This window comes from Mauremys mutica, chromosome 7, assembly GCF_020497125.1.
Source record: "Mauremys mutica isolate MM-2020 ecotype Southern chromosome 7, ASM2049712v1, whole genome shotgun sequence".
NCBI lineage: Eukaryota > Metazoa > Chordata > Testudines > Geoemydidae > Mauremys > Mauremys mutica.
In genome coordinates, this window is record NC_059078.1 from 96700050 (window position 1) to 96727762 (window position 27713).

A 27713-nucleotide genomic window follows, 5' to 3' on the forward strand; every position below is an offset into this window, starting at 1 on the left:
GCTTTTGATGGGAGATAAGGGAGAATGATGTGGCATTTCTTTTGCATGAGCTGTTTCCCAAAGCACTATTTTAGGTTGCCCTCTATCCAAAATTGATATTATGTCATTTTATGGGAAAGGGAACCAAGGGTTGTCCGAAGCAGTAATGTGCATCACAACTTGTAACAGAGCTTTCTTTTCCATCAATTTGTATAAGCGTGTGCGTGTAGTGACGACCTGTTGCTTTCCTTACGGAGTAAGCAGAGGGAGAGATGAGGTTTATTCCAAGACCCCTAACTGGAGGGGACAGATTAATAGATTGAAACATGGATTGTTTACACGCTCCCGCCACGGCTTTGGAATAGGGCGCCGCGCCAAGCACACCGGGACGCAATCCAAGCGCGGGCAGATCTTCAGGGTGGGTTTGACTCTGTCACACACACTAGATGTTTCTCTCTTAGTGTCCAGCTCAGAATGCGGCGGGTTATTCGTGTGTCGCTCGTCATCGGCTCTCAGCGCCCCCTCGTCTCCTCGCCGCCAGCACGCTCCGGCTGCTGCCCATTCCCCGCCCTGCTCCTCCACCACCTGCACGCCCGAAAAGCGTGCGCCTCCCCGCCCCGTGCTGCTCCGGGCCCGGGGCGCCTCAGCCAGGCAGCCGGCCGGGTAAGGGCGGCAGCAGCCTCGCTGGGGCTTCCCTGCGCTACTGGGCCTGTGCAGCCGCTGTGCACATGCTCATCGGCGCCCCAGCGGCCGGGCGTCTGAGCGTCTGCGGCGCCGGGGAGGGCAGCTGCTGGGGCAGGGCGGTGGGTCCCCGGCCCCGCTGCGGGGCTCCGCAGCCGCTACCGGCCCGGGCCAGCGCCAGGGAGCGGCGGCGTGGCTCGGAGGGCAGGCGGGCGGCGACAGGCTGTGCCCCACTTTGTGTCCAATCAGAGCGTGCGGGGTGCGCGCGGAACAGGGCAGCGGTGCGTAAACAAGCCTGGGAAACTCCTCCGCTCCGCCGTGCTCTCTCTCCCCCGGCTGGCTCCCGCAGCCTCCCCCGCCCTCCGGCTCCGGAGCGCCCTACCGTTACCTGCCTCCCGCCCGCGCTCCCCCCAAGCTCAGGGCCTCTTGAGGGAAGGTAAGGGACCCGTCCGCCCGCACGCCCGAGCAGGGGGCTGGGGAGCGTGTTCTGGGGTGCAGGGGGGCGAGCAGGTGTCGTAACAAGTTGCTCAACGTGACATTGCTGTTGAATCATGTTGCAGGGAAGAGCAGCAGCAGCAGCGAGGCAGGCTGGCAGGAGGGATGTGGCAGGGGCTCCAAGGGACTGGAGCAGAGAGCCACAGAGTAACTTTCTCCTTTATTTCCCTTTAATTAGAGAGCCTGCTTCAGTGCGGGCAGAGGCTGAGCGAGCTGAGATTTCTGGCTGGAGAGAGGGGGAGACCCTGATATGTGTGTGGAAGACGCTGCTGCAGTTTGTGATGCTTGTAGCTTCCTGCTGGGGACTGAGAGCAGCAGCAGCACATTCGCTGTTGGGTAACAAGCAGGTTTGCATTTGGCTGCTGCGTGTGCTTCCACTAAGGATTTTCCTAGCAAAGAGCCTGGGTGGCTAGTTAGTGAGGAATAGGTTCTGGTCCAGATCATCTGTTTCTAGGGTAATTATCTCTAGTTAATGCTCCATGGCAGGGTGGTTGGCCTCCGTTTTGATTAGGCTGGATTATTATATAAGGAGAGAGACAGAAGTCCTCTGTTGAATAGAGAGCTGCTCCTGTGCATTTCTCTTTCCAAATAATTGGGGATAGAGGGACTAGTCATGGCCCAAAGGACGTAGCCACACCTGTCTGAGCCCCCAGGCAAAACTGATGAGACCTTTTTACACATACTGTTGGGCGTGTTTTCCAACGGTTGTGGTGGAAATGAAATATAGCCCTTTGTATTTCCTCATTGCACATTTCCTTCCTCTTACTCTGGATATTTCTCACTTCTAAAAAATAAATATTTGAGCAAAAAAGTTTAGGAACTTGGTAATTGAGCATTTTTAGTATGTTAGTATGATCTGGAGATGACTGAATGAATCATCTCTATGGAATAAAGGCTGGTGAATCATCTCTCTCACACGTGTACATACACACACAAAATACATTGTTGTTGATAGTGAAAGATCAGTGTCAGTTTCTGAAACAGAGGGAGGGGGATAGGATGTACTTTGCACTCAAAAACCCACCCCGGTTTCCTGAGGCTAGTTCATGAGCTGTGAAAGTCTTGCAACGCTAAACTGTTATTTTCTTGGTCTAGTCAGAAGAGAGCTCATTGTGAGAGAGCTCCTGTGCCTTTATGAACTAACCAACCCTTTGATTTCCTTACTATCTTAAATGATATTAAGGTTGCCAATATCTCATCATTGATATTTGGGGTGCAGGTCAGGAAGCAGTATGCTATTTTAAATCAGATTTGAACAGGAAAAATATGAAATTGTATAGTTATATCTGTAAAACATAGGTCAAGGACATTCTTTGTCAAATACAAAGGTTTTTTAAAAAGTTTTGGTTATAGGCCAAAATAATTGACCTATTTCAAAATAAAAGTCTGTTCCAAGCATTCTATATTTTGGGGGAAAGCTGAGCCAATTTACTCAATAAATGTGCTACAGTGGCACCCTTACATAAACTACAGTCTGATGCTGCTCTTTTTAAAGTTGATGGCCATTGACTCCACTGAGACTATTACAGGGTCCTTAGTATACAGCTTCTCTCTGGAATCCCATTTGCATACCTTCCACTTTTCCTTGACTTCTGTCTCCTGTCGTCTTGTATGGAGAAGGCAGTGACATGAAATTTACAATTCTTCTCCTTCCCTGTGGTGCCAACCTGCATTCAAGAATGAAGCAGCCAAGTATAGCAGGGGAAAGTGCTGTACACATGCAGGCACCTGCAATCCAAAAACATAAGTACTGTGTCAAGTGTGTTTGTGTCCATATGATAGTCTCCATTTAACCCCCCACTTTCTCATCTGGTCGTGGTACATCCTTTATCTCTATGGCCTTACCAAATTCATGGTCCATTTTGGTCAATTTCATGGTCATGGGATTTAAAAAATCATAAATTTCATGATTTCAGGTATTTTTAAATTTCAAATTTCATGGTGTTGTAACTCTAGGGGTCCTGACTCAAAATGGGGTTGTGTAGGGGTCGCAGTGTTATCATGGGGAGGTTGCAGTATTGCCATCCTTACTTCTGCGCTGCTGCTGACAGCTGTGCTGCCTTCTTCAGAGCTGGGTGGCTGGAGCGTGGTGGCTGCTGGCTGGAAGCCTAGCTCTGAAGGCAGCACTGCCACCAGCAGCAGTACAGAAGTAAGGATGGCATGGTATCATATTGCCACCCTTACTTCTGTGCTGCTGCCTTCAGAGCTGGGCCCTCAGCCAGCAGCTGCCACTCTCCGGCCACCCAGCTCTGAAGGCAGCACATGAGTAAGGGTGGCAATACCGTGCCCCCCCCCATAACCTTGCAACCCCCCCACCCCTGCAGCTCCCATTTGGGTCGGGACTCCCCAGTTTGAAAAATGCTGGTCTTCCCCATTAAATCTGTATTGTATAGGGTAAAAGTACACAGACCAGATTTCACAGTCCATGACATGTTTTTCACGGCTGTAAATTTGGTAGGGCCCTACTTATCTCTACTGGGCTGAGCTCCATACCTGCAGCTCTTCTCCAGAAGAGGTCAGGAAAGCAAACATGTTCATGGACAGGGTTGCTGTTAGCTTCTCATACATTACTGTTCGAGGAGAGGGGGCATGCCATCTTCTGTGTTCATACAGAGGTGAACGCATTGGCACTTCATAAATAAGAATTCTATATCAAAAGATAGTGTAGCTGTTGAATGCAAAAAGACTAGATTAATTCAGTGTTCCACTCTAATCATTTTAACACTCAAATCAGGAAGTTCAGGAGTTAACAAGGGTAAATCTGCATAGCGGTGGTAGCTCAGCAATATTGGACACACTAAACAACAGGAGGTATATTTTAATGAATAAAATAGTCATCAGAAATAGGGGTGCAATATGGCCACGATAACACAGATGTGGAAAATTTAGTTTGATATGTTTAAATTACCAACATTAACACTGCATTAATGTTTCTTTCATTTAATGTTCTTTAAAACATCAACAGACAAAAAGAGGAAAATCCATATTCTATTTGGGTACTATTTGGCACAAAAGTGGAACTGCGCTTAAGTAAGAAAACTAGCAGTAAAGCAGCATAAATGGACTATCTGCTCCACCTTTTTCTTTTGTGTGCTATGTATGCCATGGGATTCAAAGTAAAATTGAGAGACTGTAAATTTCGTTCCATTGTAAAATACACAGAATAAAGTGAGATGGAATGGCAGGGTGCCAGATTTCTGGGTGGGTTTAAGGTAGATAGAGAGCATAGCACCCTCTTTTCGATTGGTAGGCAGATTGCTATATTCTACATAGCAGAACCCAAAGAACAATGGGGGTAAAGTGGTGTGAGAAAGCAGATAAAGGGAGAGTGTCAGATGAACTTTGAATCTTGTTGCTTTTATTGTCTTGTATCAGGGAATGTAAGCACAGTTTTCAATAAGGTACAAGGTGATATTCCAAACCTTAAACCAACCCCCTCCCTCCCCATCTTCTTAAAAGAAACTTTGAGTATAAAGTCTAAAGTATTAAATTTTGCTTATGAGGTATCAAATGTTCTCACTTGCTTCACAGACTCTGTGCCATTGACGGTTCATGCCAGCAGCATCTTCATATAAATCTCTTCCCGCTACCTAAAACTAGAAATGAGTAGCCAGCCACCCAATTGGAAAAAAATTAACAAGACACTTTCCTCACCCCAGTTCCTGCTTTAGAGACCCTTGCTAGATACATGCAGTGATCCAAAGCAAAGTTCAGACTACTGCGCTAGACAGCAACACTACTGGAGGCAAAAGTAGGAAAATACAGTATTCCCTTTAACATCTCTCTAAAAAATTCTCCACAGAACACACACTAGTCTGTGGATTGTTTGTCCACAAACTCCTTACATGAAGATACTTGTTGGCCAGTTCCTACATGTTGTGCCAGGTAATAATTATATCTAAAATAGGTTTAATTTCTTTTGCTAGTTACAAATATAAATCAAAATATAAAAGAGAGTAGGGCCAGAAAAGACCACTGTGTAACAGAATCTACCACCTTCCATTCTCCATTCACTTCATCATTGTAACCTGTCCTTTAAATCGGCTTCAGTACCCAATGACTGGAAGTTAGCTAATGTAACGCCAATATTTAAAAAGGGCTCTAGGGGTGATCCCGGCAATTACAGACCGGTAAGTCTAACGTCTGTACCGGGCAAATTAGTTGAAACAATAGTAAAGAATAAAATTGTCAGACACATAGAAAAACATAAACTCTTGAGCAATAGTCAACGTGGTTTCTGTAAAGGGAAATCGTGTCTTACTAATCTATTAGAGTTCTTTGAAGGGGTCAACAAACATGTGGACAAGGGGGATCCGGTGGACATAGTGTACTTAGATTTCCAGAAAGCCTTTGACAAGGTCCCTCACCAAAGGCTCTTACGTAAATTAAGCTGTCATGGGATAAAAGGGAAGGTCCTTTCATGGATTGAGAACTGGTTAAAGGACAGGGAACAAAGGGTAGGAATTAATGGTAAATTCTCAGATTGGAGAGGGGTAACTAGTGGTGTTCCCCAAGGGTCAGTCCTAGGACCAATTCTATTCAATTTATTCATAAATGATCTGGAGAAAGGGGTAAACAGTGAGGTGGCAAAGTTTGCAGATGATACTAAACTACTCAAGATAGTTAAGACCAAAGCAGATTGTGAAGAACTTCAAAAAGATCTCACAAAACTAAGTGATTGGGCAACAAAATGGCAAATGAAATTTAATGTGGATAAATGTAAAGTAATGCACATTGGAAAAAATAACCCCAACTATACATACAACATGATGGGGGCTAATTTAGCTACAATGAGTCAGGAAAAAGATCTTGGCGTCATCGTGGATAGTTCTCTAAAGATGTCCACGCAGTGTGCAGAGGCGGTCAAAAAAGCAAACAGGATGTTAGGAATCATTAAAAAGGGGCTAGAGAATAAGACTGAGAATATATTATTGCCCTTATATAAATCCATGGTACGCCCACATCTCAAATACTGTGTACAGATGTGGTCTCCTCACCTCAAAAAAGATATTCTAGCACTAGAAAAGGTTCAGAAAAGGGCAACTAGAATGATTAGGGGTTTAGAGAGGGTCCCATACGAGGAAAGATTAAAGAGGCTAGGACTCTTCAGCTTGGAAAAGAGAAGACTAAGGGGGGACATGATAGAGGTATATAAAATCATGAGTGATGTTGAGAAAGTGGATAAGGAAGTTATTTACTTATTCCCATAATACAAGAACTAGGGGTCACCAAATGAAATTAATAGTCAGCAGGTTTAAAACAAATAAAAGGAAGTTCTTCACGCAGCGCACAGTCAACTTGTGGAACTCCTTACCTGAGGAGGTTGTGAAGGCTAGGACTATAACAATGTTTAAAAGGGGACTGGATAAATTCATGGTGGCTAAGTCCATAAATGGCTATTAGCCAGGATGGGTAAAGAATGGTGTCCCTAGCCTCTGTTCGTCAGAGGATGGAGATGGATGGCAGGAGAGAGATCACTTGATCAATGCCTGTTAGGTTCACTCCCTCTGGGGCACCTGGCATTGGCCACTGTTGGTAGACAGATACTGGGCTAGATGGACCTTTGGTCTGACCCGGTACGGCCTTTCTTATGTTCTTATGTTCTTATCATTCCTGTTAATGCCTTATCTAACTTGTTCTTGAATCTCTGTGGCATTGGTGCCTTGACCATTTCCCTTGATAGTCTAGTCTCTATTGTACTTTTTCTTAACTATTTTTTTCAATCACTGTAGTGGTCATGAAAAGTGCCAGCTTGACAGCCTTTGAGACTGAAGCCCTTTATCAACAAAAGGGGTATAGCACAGGCAGCAACCTCAATCATGTGGCAAGACAACTTTTAAGTGCATGTATGGGGAGGAGTGGTGTTTCAATCTCCATTCTTTGTTCTCTCTGTGAAAACTGGCTATAAAGGTACCTTTGTGGTGGTTTTGTGATATGAAGGATATATATTCTCACTTGTCAAGTAGGGACTGAACTATTGCTGCCACCACCTCTTTTTATGTGTAAAACACTGAATGGCCCTCATATGGTAACAATTTATAGTGACTACTGACCCTGTTCACATTTGATCTGGTAACTTAAAGGTGAAATGCTCATTTTCCATTACTAATTGCCAAATCCATACAGTCCCCAAGAACTTTCCTAATAGCTGCCCACACCTTTTTGTTCCTTAGGATTAGGTCATTGCTGCTTGTTCTGTCATCTTCTGAGACTAAATAATTTTCTTCCTTTATGCCATTACCTTAAATGTATGTATTTGTAAACTTGGAGTTCTTTTGCTGGGTTGATGTGTGAATTACAAATGGAACCAAACTAGTTATTTTAAAGAAAGAAAATAGGAAAGAGGAAAAAAAAGTTAACCCCTCAGCCCTTTAAGATGTTTGGATACCACAGTCCATTTGCATGAGTGTTGCAGCTCCATGTTTGCACTGTAGGTTTATTCTGCTTGGTGTCAAGTGAGAGAGTTTTATTTATTTTATTTTTTTAAATGGGCTTTCTCAGACTTAGTGTGGAGTTGCATAAGCTATACAATTATTTTAACTGAATGGAGCTCAGTAGCAAGTTCATATCATTTAGTTTTAAAATGTTAATTGAATTTGAACTAACTAACCTCTTAAATTTCTTTATCTTCAGTTCCATCACTCTGGACTGGAGGCTTTCACTCTTTCCAACAAATAGATATTGGCAGCTTCCAGTCAAATTTGCACTGACTGACACCCTATGCCTCTTTACTGATGCCAGTGTGTTTACAGAGTATAATTCACTATAGAATTTTCAAATGTCCTTCATTCATTCAGCCAATCTGGCCTCTCATGCACCATGTACTGCAAGAAGCACTGGAAGACATATATTGAACTGCACTTGCAAGCAGTTTTCTTAGTTCTTTGTCGAGCAATTTGTTTTTCATGAAGAACTTTTCAATGAGGACTCTTAAGGACAGAAAGGGATGGAAATGTCCCTGTTTCAAACCACTATATTGTGACCTTTTTGCCTTAAGTACAATGATAATCTTATTTGCCCAAAAGGTACTACTGAAGAGACTCAAGGAGAAAAATGCCTTCCTCTCAGAGGGGCTTCAAAATTGTATATGGAAGTTGCTGGGAGTTGTTCAGCTCTCAAAGAGTACTGAATCCTCAGTAGTAAAGGTATTGTTTCCTAATTCACTTATACTCTGTAGTGCACACCAACAATCTATTCACCCCGATATATTTTTTTTTAATTGTTGGCCACCTATATGGCTTTTTCCAACAACTTTCAGTTTGTCATTTAGGTGCTGCTGTAATATAAATGTTTAAAAATGATTATAGGTTTAGGAATTTGCCCAAGTCTTTTTGAAACAAAACAAAAAACCCCACAACATTTTACTGCAGGGATAAAAGAGTGTTCTCCCCAAGCACCGGCGCATTATACAAGACAAATAACATTAAACAAATAGTCAATAACAAGAATGAAAACAAGTAAGCCTAAATTTTGCCCTTGGTGACTCCTGTGAAGCTCCAACAACTACAAGGGCAAGTGCACAAGAGTCACTGATGGCAAAATTAAACCCTAAGAAAATTAAAATTTGAATGTTGTTAAAAACAAAAACAAAATGAGTTTCTATGGACAAAATGTCCTGTGCTGCTCTCAGACTGGAATTTGGTTCAGCTATGGACTTGGTTTCTAGTGGAAAAAGTCAACAGTTTTTAGCAAATTGCATTTGTCTACAGTCACTCCATTGCTTTGGGAAGTGATTTGGGATATGTTGACTATGGAAAAAAGGCTATATAAAGCCAAATACAGTGGTATTACTATATTGTAGAAAGACAATTTATCTTCATATTATTCTTATAAGGGTGATTTTTTTATTAGTACTACTCTGGAGGATAGTAAATATCTGAATTTGCAATATAGTGATACGTATTACATTTATATATCTTTAAATTATTGCAATTCTTGGGTCAATTTTTAGGACTAGAAGAGTTGCCTAATGGAATATTTTAGGCTGTAACTTGTTGTTTCCAGTCTTTCAAGAGTAATGTATTCCCTGCACCTGTTGTTCTGTAACAAAAAACAACCTCCTCTCTCCACCACCCCCCATTTACTTTGCAGTAAAAGTGAACAACTTGGTGTATGAACATATAGATGAGCAACTATCTCATACAAAGTATCAGAGGCGTAGCTGTGTTAGTCTGGATCTGTAAAAAGCGACAGAGTCCTGTGGCACCTTAGGGTACGTCTACACTACAAGACTATTTCGATTCATCTTCATTCGAATTTCTGGAATCGACCTAATGAAGTCGAAGTTGTGTATCCACAGTAAATACACTAATTCGACTGTGTGAGTCCACAGTAACGGGCGAAGCGTCGACTTTGGCAGCGGTGCACTGTGGGAAGCTATTCCACAGTTCCCGCACTCCCCGCCGCCCATTGGAATGCTGGGATTTCCCACCAATGCATGCTGGGGGGGGGGGGAAATTGTGTGGAGGGTGGTTTTGGGTAACTGTCATCATTGAACCGTCAATCACGCCCAGCATCCCTCCCTGAAAGCGCCAGCTGGCAATCTGTTCGTGCACTTTTCTTCTCAGTGACAGCACGGGCGCCACAGCACTGCGAGCACGGATCCCGCTGCAGTTGTGGCCGCTGTCAGCTCCTCGCAACTTATCGTCCACCTCTTCTGCAGTCAGCTGCTGAGAAATTTGGCTAATTTTCAATGGTGCTGCGAGCAGTGGTGGACCATGGGGGACGTTTTACCAACATCAACGTCGGGTGGCCAGGCAAAGTTCATGACGCGCGTGTTTTCAGGAACTCTGGTCTGCTTAGACGCCTGCAGGAAGGTAGTTTCTTCCCGGACCACAAAATAACGCTTGGGATGTGCAGATGCCCATACTGATCTTAGGGGACCCAGCCTACCCACTAATGCCCTGGCTCGTCACGGCCTATGCAGGCACCTTGCACAGCGACAAGGAACTCTTCAAGTAGCAGCGAGCAGCGTGAACTGTGACTGTTCAGTTTCTTCACAGAGAAGCTGAACCTGCTCCTGTTTCTTTACCAAGTTACTGTTGACTAGCCTCTGCAGTTACATACCCCGTCCACCCCGCTTTCCCAACTTCTAACACACATTTAAAAATTAAAGTACGTGCTCCACTGTAGCTTTACAACGGTGTCTTTATTGATGACTTTGCATTAAAGGGTTGAAACTGGGACGCACACTGTGCTGGGTAGGGTGTGTGGTCATGTAAAGACCGCCTCTAAAGTCGAGGTTTGACATGCTCCCGCTCCCAGACCGGTCAGCAGTGCCGGACTGGTTGTTTCAACGGATCCTGCCATCCCTCCTTTTTTGGACTCTGTGTGCGGGGGCTATGTGGCCTTGTTGCGGGGGAGGACGGATACAGATTCCTCTGCTGCGTGGCTCTGCGGTCCATTACAGGGACCGTTGCATGACATCTGCAACCCCCCTCCCCCGCTACAAATGCACGTACCACCCCCAACGACAGAAAATCTGCAAACCACCTCCCATACCAGCTAACCGCCTACTGACTGCACTGTGTGTGTGACATGCTGCTGATCCAGCCCCCGTCTCTGTACCCTGCTAAAGGTGACTGTCCTATGCATTACACTACCCCCCCAACCACCCAACGACCCACCCAAGACATCTAACACAGCGTTGTGTAAAAAACCATGACTGAAAAAGTAAGTAACAGAAAACTACTTTTAATAATCAACAACACAGTAAGGGAAGGACTTTTCAAAATGTAGTGACTGATAGCTTTTGGGTAATTTAACACTGTCCTGTGGTGCAGTGACAGTTTTCACGGCCCCTGGTGACCCTCCTTCTTGTTATTTTTGATGAGGGGGGGATTGGAGTTTGAGGCGGGGGTGGGCGGTTGCAGATACAGTGCAGGGGGGCTCTGTCTTCCTGCCTGCGGTCCTGCAGAACATCGACAAGGCGCCTGAGCGTGTCCGTTTGCTCCCTCATTAGTCCAAGCAGCGTTTGAGTCGCCTGCTGGTCCTCGTGACGCCACCTGTCCTCCCGTTCGCAGAGTGAGCGGTGCTGCTGACTGAGGTTCTCCCTCCACTGGCTCTGCTGGTCCGCCTTGGCTCTGGAGCAGCCCATAAGTTCAGCAAACATCTCGTCCCTTGTCTTTTTCTTACGCCTTCTAGTTTGCGCCATCATCTGTGAGGGGCATGGTGCATCAGGTCGTGATACAGTTGCACCTGTGTGATGTCAAAAAGATAGTGAATTTCTTACAATGATACATTTTTTAAACAAAGAAACATAGTCTACTCGTTGTCTGTGAACAAGAGTATGCACAGCACCTGTCTCATGCGCACTCACTAATGGAAAGTTCGATTTCTCTGAATGCGCTTTCATTGCCTGGGGTATTGGGCTGCAGATCAGAGAACCTTTGCAGGAAAGAAGAATTCGTGTAGCAGCAAGGCATGGTAAGCCAAACACTTTTGGATTCATAGAAGTGAATGTACAGCTCTGTCCTCTTGATGCAGGCAATCCTGAAAGCATAAACTCGGCCCCTGTTGCACCCCCTCGCGGCTGTTCACTGGGAAAGATCCCTGTATGCTGCCACTCTGTAGATTGCAGCACGTGGCTGTTAAGTGAGGCTTCTTGTTATGCAAAGGAACAGTTAAGCGCTCCCATTACTAATAGTACCCCAATTACTCTAATTTCATGCAGGAGTGTGCGAGAGAGATCACCCTGAGGAGAGTCTCACGGGCAGAGAGAGCGCGCATGCTGGAAGAAAGCCACCACAACCCAGGGGCCTACTCTGCCATGCTCGTGAGTGCAATGGTCCCGGAGTTCCAGCTTATAGCATGGAAAGGCAAAGTGTGCTACCTCGGGGCACACGATAAGCTAGCTCTGCCAAGGAACCTCCTGCATAGACTTTCAGATTACCTCCAGGAGAGTTTCCTGGAGATCTCTTATGAAGATAAAAGTTCCATCCCCCTGTATGTAGACCTTCTGTTCTCCTAATGTCTCTCCCTGTTTAATTACTAAAAAAATGTTAACTCGTTGTTCTTAGCTGCTTTTAATAAATAAATGTTAACTTGTTTAAAGCACTTACGGACTGATCCTTCTCCCGATTCAGGGTCCGTGGTAACGGCTGGGGAGGGTTGGTAGGGGATCTCAGTGAGGGTGAGGAAGAGATCCTGGCTGTCAGGGAAAGCGCCGTCGACTGCCTCGTCCTCCTCATCTTCCCCGTCCGCGAACATCTCCGAGGAACAGTCCGTCGATACTATCCCATCCTCAGAGTCCACGCACACTGGTGGGGCAGTGGTGGCAGACCCACCGAGAATGGCATGCAATGCCTCGTAGAAGCGGCATGTCTGGGGCTGGGCTCCGGAGCGTCCGTTTGCCGCTCTGAGTTTCTGGTAGCCTTGTCTCAGCTCCCTGACTTTCACGCGGCACTGCATTGCATCCCGGCTGTATCCTCTGTCTCTCATGGCTTTGGAGACCTTCTCGAAGGTCTTTGCATTCCGTTTGCTGGAGCGCAGCTCCGAAAGCACAGACACATCGCCCCACACAGCAATCAGATCCGAGACTTCCCGGTCAGTCCATGCTGGGGACCTCTTTCTAGTCTGAGATTGCCTGGACTCCTCTGGTGGAGAACTCTGCATCGTTGCCGGTGCTGCTGAGCTTGCCCCGATGAGCAACCAGGAAATGTGATTCAAACTGTCCATACAGGAAAAGGAATTCAAATTTTCCCGGGGCATTTCCTGTGTGGCTGGTCAGAGCATCCAAGCTCCGACTGGCGTCCAGAGCGTCAACAGAGTGTTGCACTGTGGGATAGCTCCCGGAGCTACTAAGATCGATTAGCATCCACACCTAGCCTAATTCGACATAGCCATGTCGAATTTAGCGCTACTCCCCTTGTCGAGGTGGAGTACCGAAGTCGAACTAAGGAGCCCTCTATGTCGAATTAAATGGCTTCCTGGTGTGGACGGGTGCACGCTTAATTCGATTTAACGCTGCTAAATTCAATTTAAAGAGCTAGTGTGGACCAGCCCTTAGAGACTAACGGACGTATTGGAGCATAAGCTCTTTGTCGCTTATCTTATAGAAAGATATAAAGCCATTGAGGGTTTCTGGTGATATCGTTAAGCAGAACATAAGTGATTTCTCTTTAGAATTTTAAGATGGTGTATTCTTGTATCCATTATTTTTAATATAAAAGATTTCTTAAAAAAATTTAAGTGTCTTAGCATTCCATGTAGAAAAGAAGCAAGTTGGTTTCAATACACATTCAATCAATACAATTAATATGGGTGTGTGATATCATACCCATATTAAATACATTTATATTTTGTTGACCTATGGGAATAGCATGTTGGACTCATTTCTGTTCCCAGTGGGACCATTCATGTGAGTAAGGGCTGTGGAACTTGGACTTGTATAAGAAATGAAACTAGGATGTTACAAATATTTTATCCCAGTAGTTTTCTAGCATTTCATCATGTGGACCATCATGTGAAAAAGACCCTCTTCTGGAACCATCTACCCTTTCCACCTTTCCCACTCCCTAGTCACACACTTCTTGGTTCTCAAAATATTTTGTTCTGCTGACCATGAGCAAAAATTCCATGGAAAATTCTGGTGGTCCATAGGTCAGAGTTTGAGAACCATTGTTCTATTCGCGTATATGCATAATACCCGCAGTTGGAAGTCACATGTATGTAATTAATTATATTTATTAATATTATTTGATATTGTGGTAGGGCTTAGTAGCCTCGGTCAGGATCAAGACTTTATTAAGAACTGGAATTTCCCAAGCAGTAGTGAGTATCTAAAATGACTGCTACCGTAAAAATAAAATGTAATACTGTTCAGGTGGCATTTCAGTGCTAGTTAGCCAATGATCAGACAGCCAGATGAGATGAGTTCTGTTTCTTTATCCAGTGGGGATAGTGGTGGTGTTAAGGATGAGTAGTTGATTTATTGGAAATGAGAGAAGAGATTGAGTCCCAGGAGTCCCTTACAGAAACATCACTACTAGTTAATGCAAGTGTAATAACTTTATTCACCAGAGAGGAAAAACAGTATCAGAATACCATCCAGGCTCTGGTTTAATGCCAGAAAACCAAAGCTATTCTTCACAGCTAAGGATCAACTCTTGGGTATCTAGTCACAATGAAGGAACAGTTGGATCAATTAATTGTTCTCCATGTCCACTGAAGATAGGACAAGTTGTAATGGGCTTAATTTGCAGCCTGGGAGACTTAGGGTACGGCTACACTTGCAGCTGTACAGCGCTGCCGCGGGAGCACTCCCGCAGCAACGCTTTGAAGTGTGAGTGTGGTCGCGGTGCCAGTGCTGGGAGAGCTGCAGGTACTCCCAGCGCTGCAGGTACTCCACCTCCCCGTGGGGATTAGCTTACAGCGCTGGGAGCCGTGCTCCCAGCGCTGGGGCACTGTTTACACTGGTGCTTTACAGCGCTGTAACTTGCTGCACTCAGGGGTGTGTTTTTTCACACCCCTGAGTGAGAAAGTTGCAGCGCTGTAAAGCGCCAGTGTAGCCAAGGCCTTAGGTTAGATGTTAGGAAAAACTTTCTCATTATATGGGTAGTTAAGATCTGGAATAGGCTTCCCAGGGAAGTTGTGGAATCCCCATCACTATCTAAGTTAAGACAAACACCTCTGAGGGATAGTCTAGGTTTACTTTGTCCTGCCACATTGCAGGGGGCTGCACTTGATGACTTCGAGGTCCCTTCCAGCCTACGTTTCTGTGAAAGTTAGGACTGTTTCTTGTTTTCATGATTTTATGGAATTTATGTCCTTTAATTATGTAAACAAGCACCTATGGTAGCTGAATGGCAATAGGCATGTTATATTTAATAAAATAAAGAGTAACCTGACTAGTTATTGCTTAATTTGTAGTTTCCTTGCTTAAGAACTGATTCTGCAGGCTTGCAAGATCAGACCTATAGTTTTGATTGTTTTTTAATCTTAACTTTTTGTTTCAGTGAGCTTTAGATGAACTTTCTCCCCTCTTCCCACATGTGCTCAAATTTTCAAGTGTGTGTTTGCAGTGACCAGTGGATGCATGCACATGCATTTGAAATAACATGCACGTACACAAGTTCAATGCCTGATGTCTTATGTGTGTGTGCATTTGAAATCTCCTACTGATGTGTGCACTTTTCTGTGTATGATCTTTTGAAAATTTGGATCATCATTTGTATTTGTTACAACACTGAATATGATCCACAATTTTCCATTGGTTTCACAAGAGATTTTCCGTTGAATTCAGAGAGCGGCTGGATTTTAGGAATTCTTTATTGGTTTCAGTGGGACTTTATTATAACATCTGGCTTTGCTCAAAATTTCAAGAGTAAGTTTCCTTTCACACTGATGGTGCCTTCCTATTGAATCTGTTCTGGTTTAAAAAAAAAGAAAAAGAAAAAAGAAATAAAATCTGAGTTGGCTTTGTTCGTTCAAACCAAGGTGAATTCTGCATGCAGTTAGAACCCTGTGACAGTTTCTTTCTTACTCAGGGTTGTTTATTGCTCCAACCGTTCCCCCTTCAGGCAGCCTGGGAGAACCAGCTTCCTTTAGCCTGGCCACACACTCTTTAGAGTAGGGGTAGTTAATAGGCGAACCAGGGGCCAAATCCAGACCACCAGATGCTTTTGAACTGACCTCAAAATCTTTTTATTTAGTTATTATCATTATTGTTGTTTTATTATTATTATTATTTATTATTATTTTATCTGGAGTCTGGACCTTGACTAGACCTTGCCTAAGAAATTTGGACCTTGCTCAAGAAATTTGGACCTTGACCAAAAAAATGGACTACCCCTGCTTTAGAGTAATGATTGTTCTATCAAGGTAGAGGCATTCAGTGTTAATGACTTCTTGATTGTCCTGAAGCAGCTTCCAGACAGGGTTTGTGAGATACATGACCAGTCTTTGCTATCAAATGGCTGATTCAGTACACACTGAGGGTCAGTTTATATATATATAGTGTTAATAAAATCAACTAGAATACATAAGTTTTACACAGACAGATTCCCTAAACTGTCACATATGTGATACCGCCCCTCTCTGAAGTGTGATAATTTCACTGATGATACATAGTGATTCATTTTTGGTGGTGTTCTGTTGGGGTGAGTCTAATTTTTCTTGAGTTCTGGTGTGACAAGCACATTTTCCTGTAGTTGTGTATGAGGCATATGGGAAATTGATCATGTCTTTCATTAGCTGCAGAACTTGATGTTCTTCATTGGCAAGATTTCCTTTGTGGCCATTCTAATCACAAATATTACAGAAGAGCAAAAGAGGGTGACCTAGAGAAACATTATACAGAACAATAGCGAAAGAAGCCAAATCCATCAACATGACACTCAGGAGCCTGAAGAGACCGGGGCAAAAGCGAAATAAGTGGCAGAAATTTGTGGACACCCTCCACAGCTGAAGTTGTGGGAGGATACATTAAAAAGAAAGATGTATATGTTTTTATAGATAAACCACCACCCTGTTAACTAGTGTTTCTATACCCTGTCCTGGACAACAGGAAAAGGAGAACTGTGTACTCAAAGTGATCCATATTCTAAGGAAATCAGAACACTATGTTAGACCATTATGCTATTATTAATGAGAATCCTCATCCCTAACAAATAGATTATGATTTAGCCATTGTTTGTCTGCAACATTAGACCTATCTGTATCTCCAGTGAACAATATGACTTGAATTCTGATCTGAATGTTCAGTTACATTAGACACTTTTTTGTAAACATACATTTCTTTTAATTGAACAAATGTATTACAGTCTCACTATCAGAATAATCTTCTGGTATTTAAGAAATGTCTGTTTATAGGTCAGAATCATAAGAGCCTATTAGCTTTGAAACCTCTGCAGTCATACTGATTTACTATTCTTTGCATGAAGACTCAATAGTAAATTAGTGGGGGTTTTCTATCGTATTTTAAGTGTTTGCCAATGTCTTTTTGAGCCTCTAATATAGCTCCGTAAGGGGAATCAAACTCTTACTTGTACAGAGCCTCAATTCTTAATGTTCCCTCAAAGATGAGGTAATCTGAAGAATCAATCCTTACTATCTCCCAAAGATAGGGTTGCCAATACTCCTGGACTGGCCAGGAGTCTACCGGAATTGGCATCAATCTCCCAATGACTATTGAAAGCAATCTGGGAGATTTTAATAGGCCACTAAAAGTCCATTCCCTACTTGCCCTGGCTCCATGCGGCTCCTGGAAGTGGCCAGTCTGGCTCCTAGGTGCAAGGGCGGCCAGAGGGTCTCTGCGTGCAGGGATGGTGCCTGCAGGGAGAGGCAGCGTGTGGAGCCACCTGGCTGCTCCTGAGCCTAGGAGCCAGACTGGCCGCTTTCAGGAGCTGCCCAAGGTAAGCGCTGCCTGGCTGGAGCCTGCACCTCAAACCAGACATGCCAAACCCTTGGAAAAAAAAAAAGCAGAAATTGCGCTTGTTTTTGGCTTAATTGGCTTGTGAGTTGTTTGTTGGCTAGTTTTTGGCTGGCTGTAGCTTGTTGCTTCTTTTTTTTTTTTTTTTTTGGATCGGCTCCCAGCAAGCAGGGGCAAGCGGGGACAAGGGGCGGAGAGAGTCAGGGGTGTACAGCAGACCCACCACAGTCCCAGACTGAACGCTGTGGGGATCTAATCACACAGAGTGTTGGGGTTCTTAAGGATTTGCCCTTTGAGCCTTGTTTTGAAATGGTATTAGCTTGATTTTTGGCTTATTGTGAAAGTTGGGGTGCTTATTTACTGCATGAAAGTTAGCAACTCTGCCCTAAACCCCCTCCCACACCCCAACCCCCTGCCCCAGCCCTGAGTCCTCTCCTGCTCCTCAACCCCCTGTTCCACTCCCTCCTGCACCCCAACTTTCTGCTCCATCTTGGAGCCCCATTCTGCATTCCAAACCCCTCATCCCTGGCCCCACCCCAGAGCCCAACCCCTTCCTGCACCCCAATATCTTGTCCCAGCCCTGAGTTCTCCTGCTCTCTGAACCCCTTGGCCCCAGCACAGAGCCCCCTCCTGTACCCCAAACCTCTCATCCCTGGCCCCACCCCAGAGCCTGTTCCTGCCTCTGCCAAAGAAGTACTAAGGGATGGTGGGCAAGTCATGTTAAACAAAATGTTGAGTTGGCCACTAACTCTATATTCCTGTTTTGTGGGTGCCCAACATGAGACACTTATAGCCAGGTTTGTAGAAGTGATAAGGACTCATAGCTGCCACTGAAGCCAAATGGAGCTGTATTTCGAACATAAAGAGTGCTATAATCAGGGCCGGCTCCAGACCCCAGCGCGCCAAGCGTGTGCTTGGGGCGGTGTGCCGTGGGAGGGCGGCAGGCGGCTCCGGTGAACCTCCGCAGGCATGCCTGCGGAGGGTCCACTGGTCCCGCAGCTCCGGTGGACCTCCCGCAGGCATGTCTGCAGGAGGTCCACCGGAGCCGCGGGACCAGCGACCGCCAGAGCACCCCCCGCAGCATGCCGCCCTGCTTGGAGTGGCGCAATTCCTAGAGCCGCCCCTGGCTATAATGTGCCAAGTACCCTAAAAAATTGGACCCTGGGTATTTCAAGTAGGTACCCAAAATTGGAGGACCCTGTTAACAATTTTGAGTTTAATCTGTGTGTGCCTCAGTTCCCACATCTGTAAAATTGGGATAATAATATCACCTAATTTCACAGTATGTTCTGAAGATAAATTCATTGATGTTTGTGAAGCCCTCGGATGTTATAGCGACCAGCAACATAGAAATGGCGAGGAGAAAGTTTAATTTTAGTATATTTAGTGCAGGGTTTGGATTGTGTGCTGTAAATAAGGCCCGAGGCCACACACTGAATGAGGAAACTAAAAAAAAATTGAATAACCACCCATTAACTGAATGGATAGGTATTGGAAAAATATTATATGGTGATGTCATTAAAGGCTGTATCGTGCATACACACAAAGAGTATTGAATTCTTTTAACTTTTTTTGCTTATAATTATTATTTATATTACAGTAGTGTCTTGAGACCCCAACCTGAGGTTGGTATTTTACAAATATATAGGAAAAGGCAGTCCCTACCCCAAATACTTTTCAGTCTAAACAAATGAGTGTGATAGACAAACTGGGCTTAGGAGAGGCAACAGTAATACCACCAGGTCTTTCATAGACTAGCTGGGTGTGTAATTTGTAGGTACAAAGGTGCTGTGGAGGTTGTTTTTAATAGTTGTCCCAGCTCCCCACCTTCCAAACCATTATCAGACATCAGTGTTCCCTAGTCATCACAACAGATGCCTGTGGAACTTGAGGAGGACACAGCAGTGGTGTTATTGATTAGTTTGTGGAGGGTGTTCATGCATGAGGGGTGAGAAGGCACTTGTGGGAGAGTGGGATAATAGAAGCATATACAAGATACTTCAGATTAAAGATTTTAGAACAAAAATGTTTAAATATCTCTACAAACAGGATTACTCAGGCTCACTAGAGTGAGTGGGACCTACTGTATTCACCCAGACATTTCTTTAAAATATGGAATTGGGCCTTAATACAGTTTCCTATGCTTTTCTACCCAAATGGAAGATATTTCTTAGACATCACCGAGTATCATATCAACAAGAGCTGTTTCCTGAGTGTCTGGTATGGGAGGGTTTTGTAAATCGGAGAAGATCACACCTCTATGATGTCGTCTTTAACTATTGGCTCTCTACTTAGGTTAGAGAACAAACTGTTGGAATTAATGATGGTGACAGTTTTGCCCAATAATCAGAGGTGTCACATGGCCCCACTGCTGCTATTGTGTTTTTGCTCCTGCTAGACTGGAGTAACTTTTCCCTCCTACCACAGTTGTGTGTGCACTGAGGCTCATGCACGTTGTGGCGTATTGGTTGGAAACTCTGAAGCTCCTGCTTCATTCCTTTGCCACCTCTGCAGGAATGCTCCCTAGGAAGTCCACCAAGTATGTGCACATTGATCCCTGGGGCTGTACTAAATATGGAGGCAAACTTGTTCCAATGCCTAAACAATGCATTGGACCCTACCAACTGGCTTGGTAGCAACCATTCTTGTTTAACTGAGTACTGAACTTCACTCAGTTAATTAAAAATGGCAGCAAAGAGACAGTAGAGAATTAGATTATGATGAGTAAGCAGCATGTGCATCCATTAAATATTTTTAGTTTAAACATTTTTTGCTGTGTGTGCTATATATATATTTTGTGTGTTCTTCTGGTACATTCCTTTTCAAATCTTTCATCCTTGTCCTTTCCCCCTCCTGCAACTGTGGCATTTCTTTTTATTAGGGCTATTTTCAAGATTTTATATTTCAAAGGTTTTGTTTTTCATTAATCATTTTGTTCTTTTCCTTTGCATGTTTCTGGTTATCTTACAAGGATGAGGAGCTGGTGAAAACTCCAGGTAGAAGATAAATTAAGGAATCAGAAGAAACTTGAGTATACCACAAAGAAAACAAGGAAGTATCCCGGAGCAGAATCTAGAGTACAAGTGCTGGTATGAAACTACAAATATTTTTGTTGGACTTTAGGACAGTGTCTATCCTGGAAGAGAAACCTGATCTAATATAGAACACAGTTTATAAAACAGTTCTCCTTGGTCAACACTGGCCGGGCAGAGTGTTGAAACCATTCTTCCTGGAAGAACAATATTTAAATATAATTTTGGCTAAAACAGTATTGCTTCTACTGCACATGGGACCTGGTTCTCTTCAAGCTTGAAGTAATAGGTTGTATAGTGTCTTGATTCCTTATATGTAGCAATACCAGGCCATTACCTTATAGCACTAGGTTTTGAAATGATGTTAGAAATATTGACTCCGATTACTTATTCAATAGTTGGATAACTTTTTCTGAAACTATGATCAGGCACATTGCTTTTCAAAAATCAGAACATATTGCAATAAATAATCTGCACAATATCAGTTAAAATTTGCTATAATTATGTATTAAATGATAATAAACAGAGGGCATTTAAAAATCATTGCATCTGTTCTTAAGCAAAGATTTAAGCAACTAAGCAGAGTTAAACAGCAATATTCATAATCAAATAGGATTATTTAGGACCTGTTGAATTTTGAGTGTTGTTTAAAATTATACAATGAAATAGGGAGGGGAACGTATAATACCTTTTACCCCATCCCCCCTCAATGTAAAGCGAAAAGGTAGTTGAATGATTCATTTATGACTGAAGAAGATATTGGCAAACTGTGTTAATCTAGATAATCCTACCTCAATTTCACATGGTACCATGATCCCACTGAAATCACTGACAAAATTCCCACTGAATTAAGGGACCAAAATTTGCCTTGTTATAGCAAGGTTGTGAAAAGAAAATACGTGAATTTGCATGCCCTACACCTGTGAGCCCAAAATCAGCATGAAAGGGGGCCTTTACCAATGAAATCTGATTTTGTCCTAAGTATGTAAGATGACATACCAAGGAAAGTTTAGACTCACTAAAGGGATTTAATAATGAACATTTTAATTTTTGTGACTAATTGTTGTTTCCCTAACTTGCCCATTTAAAGTCTCAGACTAAATCTTCATATACTTTTACCTTTCATGTTGTCTGCCTGGAGTTGGTCACCCCTCCTTTGGAAACTTATTATTCAGCACTGTTTGAGAGCAGAGGTTAGCTCTAGATTGGAGATAAAGCTTCCTTTGGTGGTTTCATATATTTGCTTTCTTTTTTTAATCTTTCTAATAAAAAATCTTCATAGTGTAACAGTGCATGGCCTCTTGACATACTGCAGATTGTCTAGGTCCATACACCTGTGCCCTTAAATAAGAACACTTCTGTAGTGTCTACTGATCAAAACTGGAGTTATGCTCTTACTATTAGATGCCAAGCAGAATTCTAGCTGTGGCATTTTGTACCAGCTGAAGTCTATTAATGGCATGCAGGGCAAAACAGCTTAAAAGGGCTCTACAACAATAGTCTAAACAAGATGACACAAAGGTTTGAATAAAGACCTATGCGTCAGCAGAAATGAGGTGGAGATGTAATCTGGCAATATTCCTAAGGCAATATAATGGAGATTTCCATACAACAAACATTTCATTCAAATGTTAGACGAGACTCCAGCTGAACTGCTAAATTGCAAATCCTGGGGGAAAAAGCATTATAAAAGGAGATGGAGAGAAAAGACAGAATTAAGAGGTGAGTGATTTTTAGCTAGTGTTTATATCCCACAAACCCATGTTTTCTTGCATTAAGTTATAAGAAATATCTAAATATGCCTGGACACTATTTAGGCATTCACAACAGAGATAGCAAGTAGAGTATGGGGACAAATTTAATGTAATTGTGTTTCCAGTATATACATTAAATTCAACACCATGGTGATAGATCAGTTCACCTAATAGTAGTATGTACATCAAAGCACCTGGAACAGCATAGTGGAACTTTTGTTATAATATATGTAATAGAAGAGCAGACATCATTATGAGATACAAACTGATTGTTAAGAGGACGTAGGAGCTTTAATTTTGTACAGCACCATGTTTCAAAGAGAGTTAGATATGATAGATGCACTATCATTATAGTCAGAGCCTCAAAAATGTCCCTCTTGTTTCAGCAAATATTGAAAATATTGAAAAGGCAATATGCTCAGCCTCTGGTTGTGGGGACAGGAACATAAAATTGCTTGGCAATAATCCCGCTGACCATTTTGGGAGTAGCAAAGATGGGCCCAGAAACTGTATGACAGTGCATGGATATGTGCAAAGGGACAGAATAAAGGCAGAACAAATTCAGCCTTGACTGAGGGCTTAATTGAGTGCAACCTTGACACACAATGCTTTGCATTAATTTACCTATAATTCTCTTGAATCCTGATTATCTTAATCCAGGAAAAGTGAAGCACAAATCTCTCTGTATAGAGAAAGCTGTGTTGTGTTGTTGGACAACAGAGCCAAAAGTTTCAAGACTGATATCTGTTGTGGGTTATCCAATTTTTTTTAAGACGACTTATCTAAACAAATCAAAGTTACTTTAAATATGTGCATTTAGCTTTAAATTATCTTTCGTCTCATTTCATGAGTTGAATAAATAATACCCAATGAGTTAGAAGCAAAAGATTGTCCATATCTAAATCAGCACTAGGTACTGTCTTCATATAATCTATTAGTCTCAATGTGACTTTAAAATTACAAAATAGGTATTATTTGGTTGTATATGAAACTTATCTGACACTTTGGCTGGATGTAAAATTGTTGCCTCCAATTTATACTATATATTGTGATTAGTAGATTAAATCTGTCCCAACTGATTTTTCATTCTAAAAAAAAGAAATGGTAAAAGAAGAATGGTTCAGTTGTACCAATTGATAATATTTGATAAAAAGAAGGCACGTCAGTTACAAAACAATTTTAAAAGAAAAACCTCAAGAGTTCTTCTGGAAAGTTAGTTTTAATTTTTTCTTTAAAGAATGTCATGCTTCAGTGGACTCCTAGCATGTATTTGAGCCTAAAGTGCTAGATCCAAGATCTAGGAAAAATAAATATCTTGTGGCTGTATATGACAGTTTTCTAAAGGCAGTACAAATATGTACTCTCAGTAGAAGTAGAATTATCAGGTGTGTCTGAGTTCTTGGAAGACAGTTTTCAGAAAGGATATAAAGTCTCCTCCTTTTCTTTTTTTAGCAGCCTCAGAATTTTAATGTTTCAGAACCTGATCAAGTTCTATTCTGCAGTAAATCAGTGGACCTGCTTCTCAGTAGCTACATTATAAGCCACCTCTCTGCTCCCTGCATTCTAGGGCTGTGCAAGAAACTGCCTGGCCCTAATGTAGGGCAGCCTCAGAAGTTCTATAAATGATGCTCTGCTTCCCATGACCATCAGTGGCTATCAGACAAAGGATAGCTATCCTGCAGTGTACTCCAGCCACATCTTCAACACACCCATGATCCACCCCTAAATCAGGGGGCTGATGTAGAGCCCTTACGCTAGCTTTATATCAGCTAAGAAGGCATCCTGCATAGAGGATATTGTCAGGGGAGCACTGACTGTTTTGGCTGTGGGGCTTTGGGGGGTGGAGGAGTGCAGGGATGAGGTTGTTCTTTGGGAGGCAGATTTTGTTTTATTTTTGTTGCTTTAATATACACCTCTACCTCCATATAATGCTGTCCTCAGGAGCCAAAAAATCTTACCGCCTTATAGGTAAAACCAGGTTATATCGAACTTGCTTTGATCCACCGGAGTGCGCAGCCCCGCCCCCCTGGAGCACTGCTTTACCGTGTTCTATCCGAATTCGTGTTATATCGGGTCACGTTATATCGGGGTAGAGGTGTACATGTTGCTATGTAGTTGCTAGAAAAGACAATGTATAATAAGTGACCCTTCTACAGAAATTCTTCGCTATTATAATCTAATCAGTTGCATTATTCAGAAGTGTGTGATTTGTCTGGAGGAGTTTCAAAGAGTTTACAAAAAAAATGAGGAGTCCTTGTGCTGATACAGACTAACTCGGCTACCACTGAAAAGAGTTTACAGTGCACAAGATTAAAATAATCAGTAAAATGCAACCAAACTAAAATATCCTCCAGGGAAGGGGGGTAATAACCTTGTGGACATTGTTAGTGCTTTCTAATAAACTGTACAGGACTCATGCTGTGGGGATAAATGGGTTAGAACTATCCAAGATGGAGAGATACGTTCAACAGATAAAGTATTGGATGTGCATCATGATGTAGTATTAGAGGTTTATGCCCATTCAAGAATGTTGATTATATCTTGTGATTAAGAGGGTATGAGGTTGCTGTAATCTGATAGTGGATACTTTTGCAACCACCATAGTTATAGAGAACATGATGGGGCGGGGGGTGTTTGCAGGTGCCATTGCACAGTGGTTAGGGAGTTAGGCTCTACTCTTCCCCTAGACCACCTTTGCACCTGGTGTTAGTCTGTCTTTTATTGTGGGTTGACTCAACCCTCCAGTCGGGTTACAACTCAGTCCTCTCTCCGTCCAGTCTGACAGGATTTCAGGGAGATGTGAGGTGGGCAGTGTCAACAGCCACACCCCATAAGTGTCAAATCCCAGCCTGAGTTTGCAAAAGGTATTAATCCTTTCCTTCTTTTTGTACCTCCAGGGGTGAGTCTGAAAGGTGAGGGGTTTTGTGCCTTTCTTAATGAGGTGGAGAGTTGGCAGTGGAGTACAGGCCCTCCCATTCCACTGAAGTCCAACACGGCCTATAAGTAAGGCTGCGTGTCTGTCACGGAAGTCACAGATTCTGTGACTTTCCGTGATCTCTGTGACTTGTGCAGCAACTGATGTGGCTTAGGGGCTGCCCGATCTGGGCAGCTCCTGGGCCAGCAGCAGCAGTTTGGGTGTGTGGGAGGGGGCTAGGAGCACGGGGTTGGGGGCTCTCCGGCTCCCACCATCATGTCTCTGCAGCTCCTAGGTGGAGAGGCCAGGGGACTCTGCGCACTGCCTGTACCCACAGGCCCCGTGCCCGCAGCTCTCATTGGCTGTGGTTCCCAGCCAATGGGAGCTGTGGAGCTGGCGCTTGTGGGAGCAGCATGCATGGAGCCCCCCTGGCCTTCCCTCTCACAGGAGCTGCAGGGACACACAGAGCCAGGTAGGGAACCTGTCACCCTGCCAACACCCCCCCAGCACCAGGGGGTATCCTGGGCCGCAGGCTGCCCATATTCTCCCTAGCACTAGCAGGTCCCCAGGCCACATGCCGCCGCCCTGCCCCCAGCACCAGCGGGGATCCTGGGCCGTGCGCCACTTCCTGTCCACACCCACCCCAGCACCAGTGGGGGTCCTGCCCTCCCTCCCCCCAGCACCCACAGAGTTCCTGGACCACCGCCCCCAGAGCACCCGCGGCCTCACCCACCCAAGTTTTAGTTAGGAGTATATAGTAAAAGTGATGGACAGGTCACGGGCAGTGAATTTTTGTTTACTCCCGTGACCTGCCCATGACTTTTACTAAAAATACCCGTGATTAAAATGTAGCCTTACCTATAAGCATTACCAAATGTCCAGCACCCAGGAGTGCCTTAAGGCTGCCTCCTTGGGCCACCTCCTACCACCCACTCTCTTGTCAAAGGCTTTCAGTCTGTCACTAAGCCATAAGAGAAAAGGTACCAATTGTACCTTCAGCCCCTCTGGGCTCATTAGGCAGGCTCCTGCGCCACCAGAGATGGTTTCTGCAGCATCTTTCTTCAGGCACTCCCAAGGCGGGTCCTTCTTCCTGACTTGCTAGGCCACTTCTGAGCTGACTGGCTCCCTTTTAAGCTCCACCTCTAGCTGGAGCATGCTCTGCAGATGCAACTGGTCAGAGTTGCTCTTTAACCCCTTCAGTTCTAGTGCAGGGTTTATACACCCCATCACAAGGCCACAGTGCAAAGTGATCTCTAATTTTCTGTTTCATTCTTTTATATTGATAGGTAAGTTTAACATGTCGAGCAAAGGCTCTGGGGTTTACAGTATTACTATAAGTAATTTGGTTTAGCTTCGAGCAAAGCAATTATATTTGTGTGGGTTTTGTTTAAAGATGTGCTGTTTGCAAAAGCTGTAGCCATTATGATGAAAATCTCACTTTAGCAATTATCTGGTCTTTGGGACACATTATATCTCTGTGTATATCACTATGCTGCTATATGATTCTAGATGTGACTTCTACAGGCAACTTCTCCAGTAACATTAATCAATGAGATAGTTGAAGCATTTATGTATCAGCTAAATGTATAGTAAAGTAGTCTGTTCCTTTTTTACATTAGAATTATAGTAGTAATTTCAAGCCAGTACAACAAATCTTGGGGAGAGGTTTTTTTTAAAAAGAAATGAGATCTGAAAGATTACATGTGGCATTTCTCTACAGTGAAACTGAAACTATTTTTGACCTGAATTCTCATATTAGCATTGTAAGTTACTGACAATGTTGTTCTGGGAATACAGCTCATGGTGGCTCCTGTTATTTTTGTTGACTTGGGATCTGAAGAAATATAAGCTGTCAAACGTTCCTCATTTGCACATGAAGACATGTCATGCCATAACAATATTGGAAACTTGTGTGAAAACCTCATTCTTTCTTTATCTATGCCCACATGCTAATAGTAAAATGAGTCACCCACTTAACTGCAAAACAGAGAATTTGCTTTGATGCTCAAAAAGTTTCTACACCCTTGAGAAAAAAGACAGAGTAGGTGGTGTTCAAATTATAGAGCCAAATCATCCCCTCCTTGGGAAAAACCCATAGAGGGGAATGGAAATTCTGCAAGTTGAAACTCAGAGTTCCTGAATGATCATTCTGTTTGTACTATGGTGGACAAATCCAGCCCTTGCTATCAGAGAGTGTAGCCTCCAAAAGACATTCAGAAATAGGGGAATGCTCCCGGAGCCTACAGTGCAAACTCCAGGTGCGAGAAGCAAAAGAAAAGTAGCACACCCTAGTATCCCTTGGTCTCCTGACAGTACAAGCCCCCTTTCAGAGCAGTTTCAGTGTGCACATGGCATTTGTATGTAAGATAAGGTTGATGATGTCAGTATTTTCATATGCATTATATTCTCACAGGGAAATGATGGTGTGGAAAGTTACCCTGCCATCCCTCCCTCTATACAAACAGGTTGCATCTACCTGTGGAGCTTGG

General features: G+C 43.6%; 1 protein-coding gene across 7 annotated transcripts in view; it reads left to right on the forward strand.

The window, feature by feature from the left end:
* The first annotated feature begins 429 nt into the window (after positions 1–429).
* Positions 430–27713, forward strand: part of PCGF5 (polycomb group ring finger 5) — a 101911-nt gene continuing 74627 nt past the window's right edge. For 2 of the 7 annotated variants that reach the window (XM_045023340.1, XM_045023339.1), the window contains exons 1-2: positions 731–1096; positions 20496–20613. The gene's annotated coding sequence lies outside the window, so the exon portion shown is untranslated. Of the gene's footprint in view, positions 643–686; positions 1097–1380; positions 1503–20495; positions 20614–27713 lie in introns of those variants that run through there. The other 5 variants (XM_045023343.1, XM_045023344.1, XM_045023346.1 and 2 more) reach the window with 5 other exon arrangements.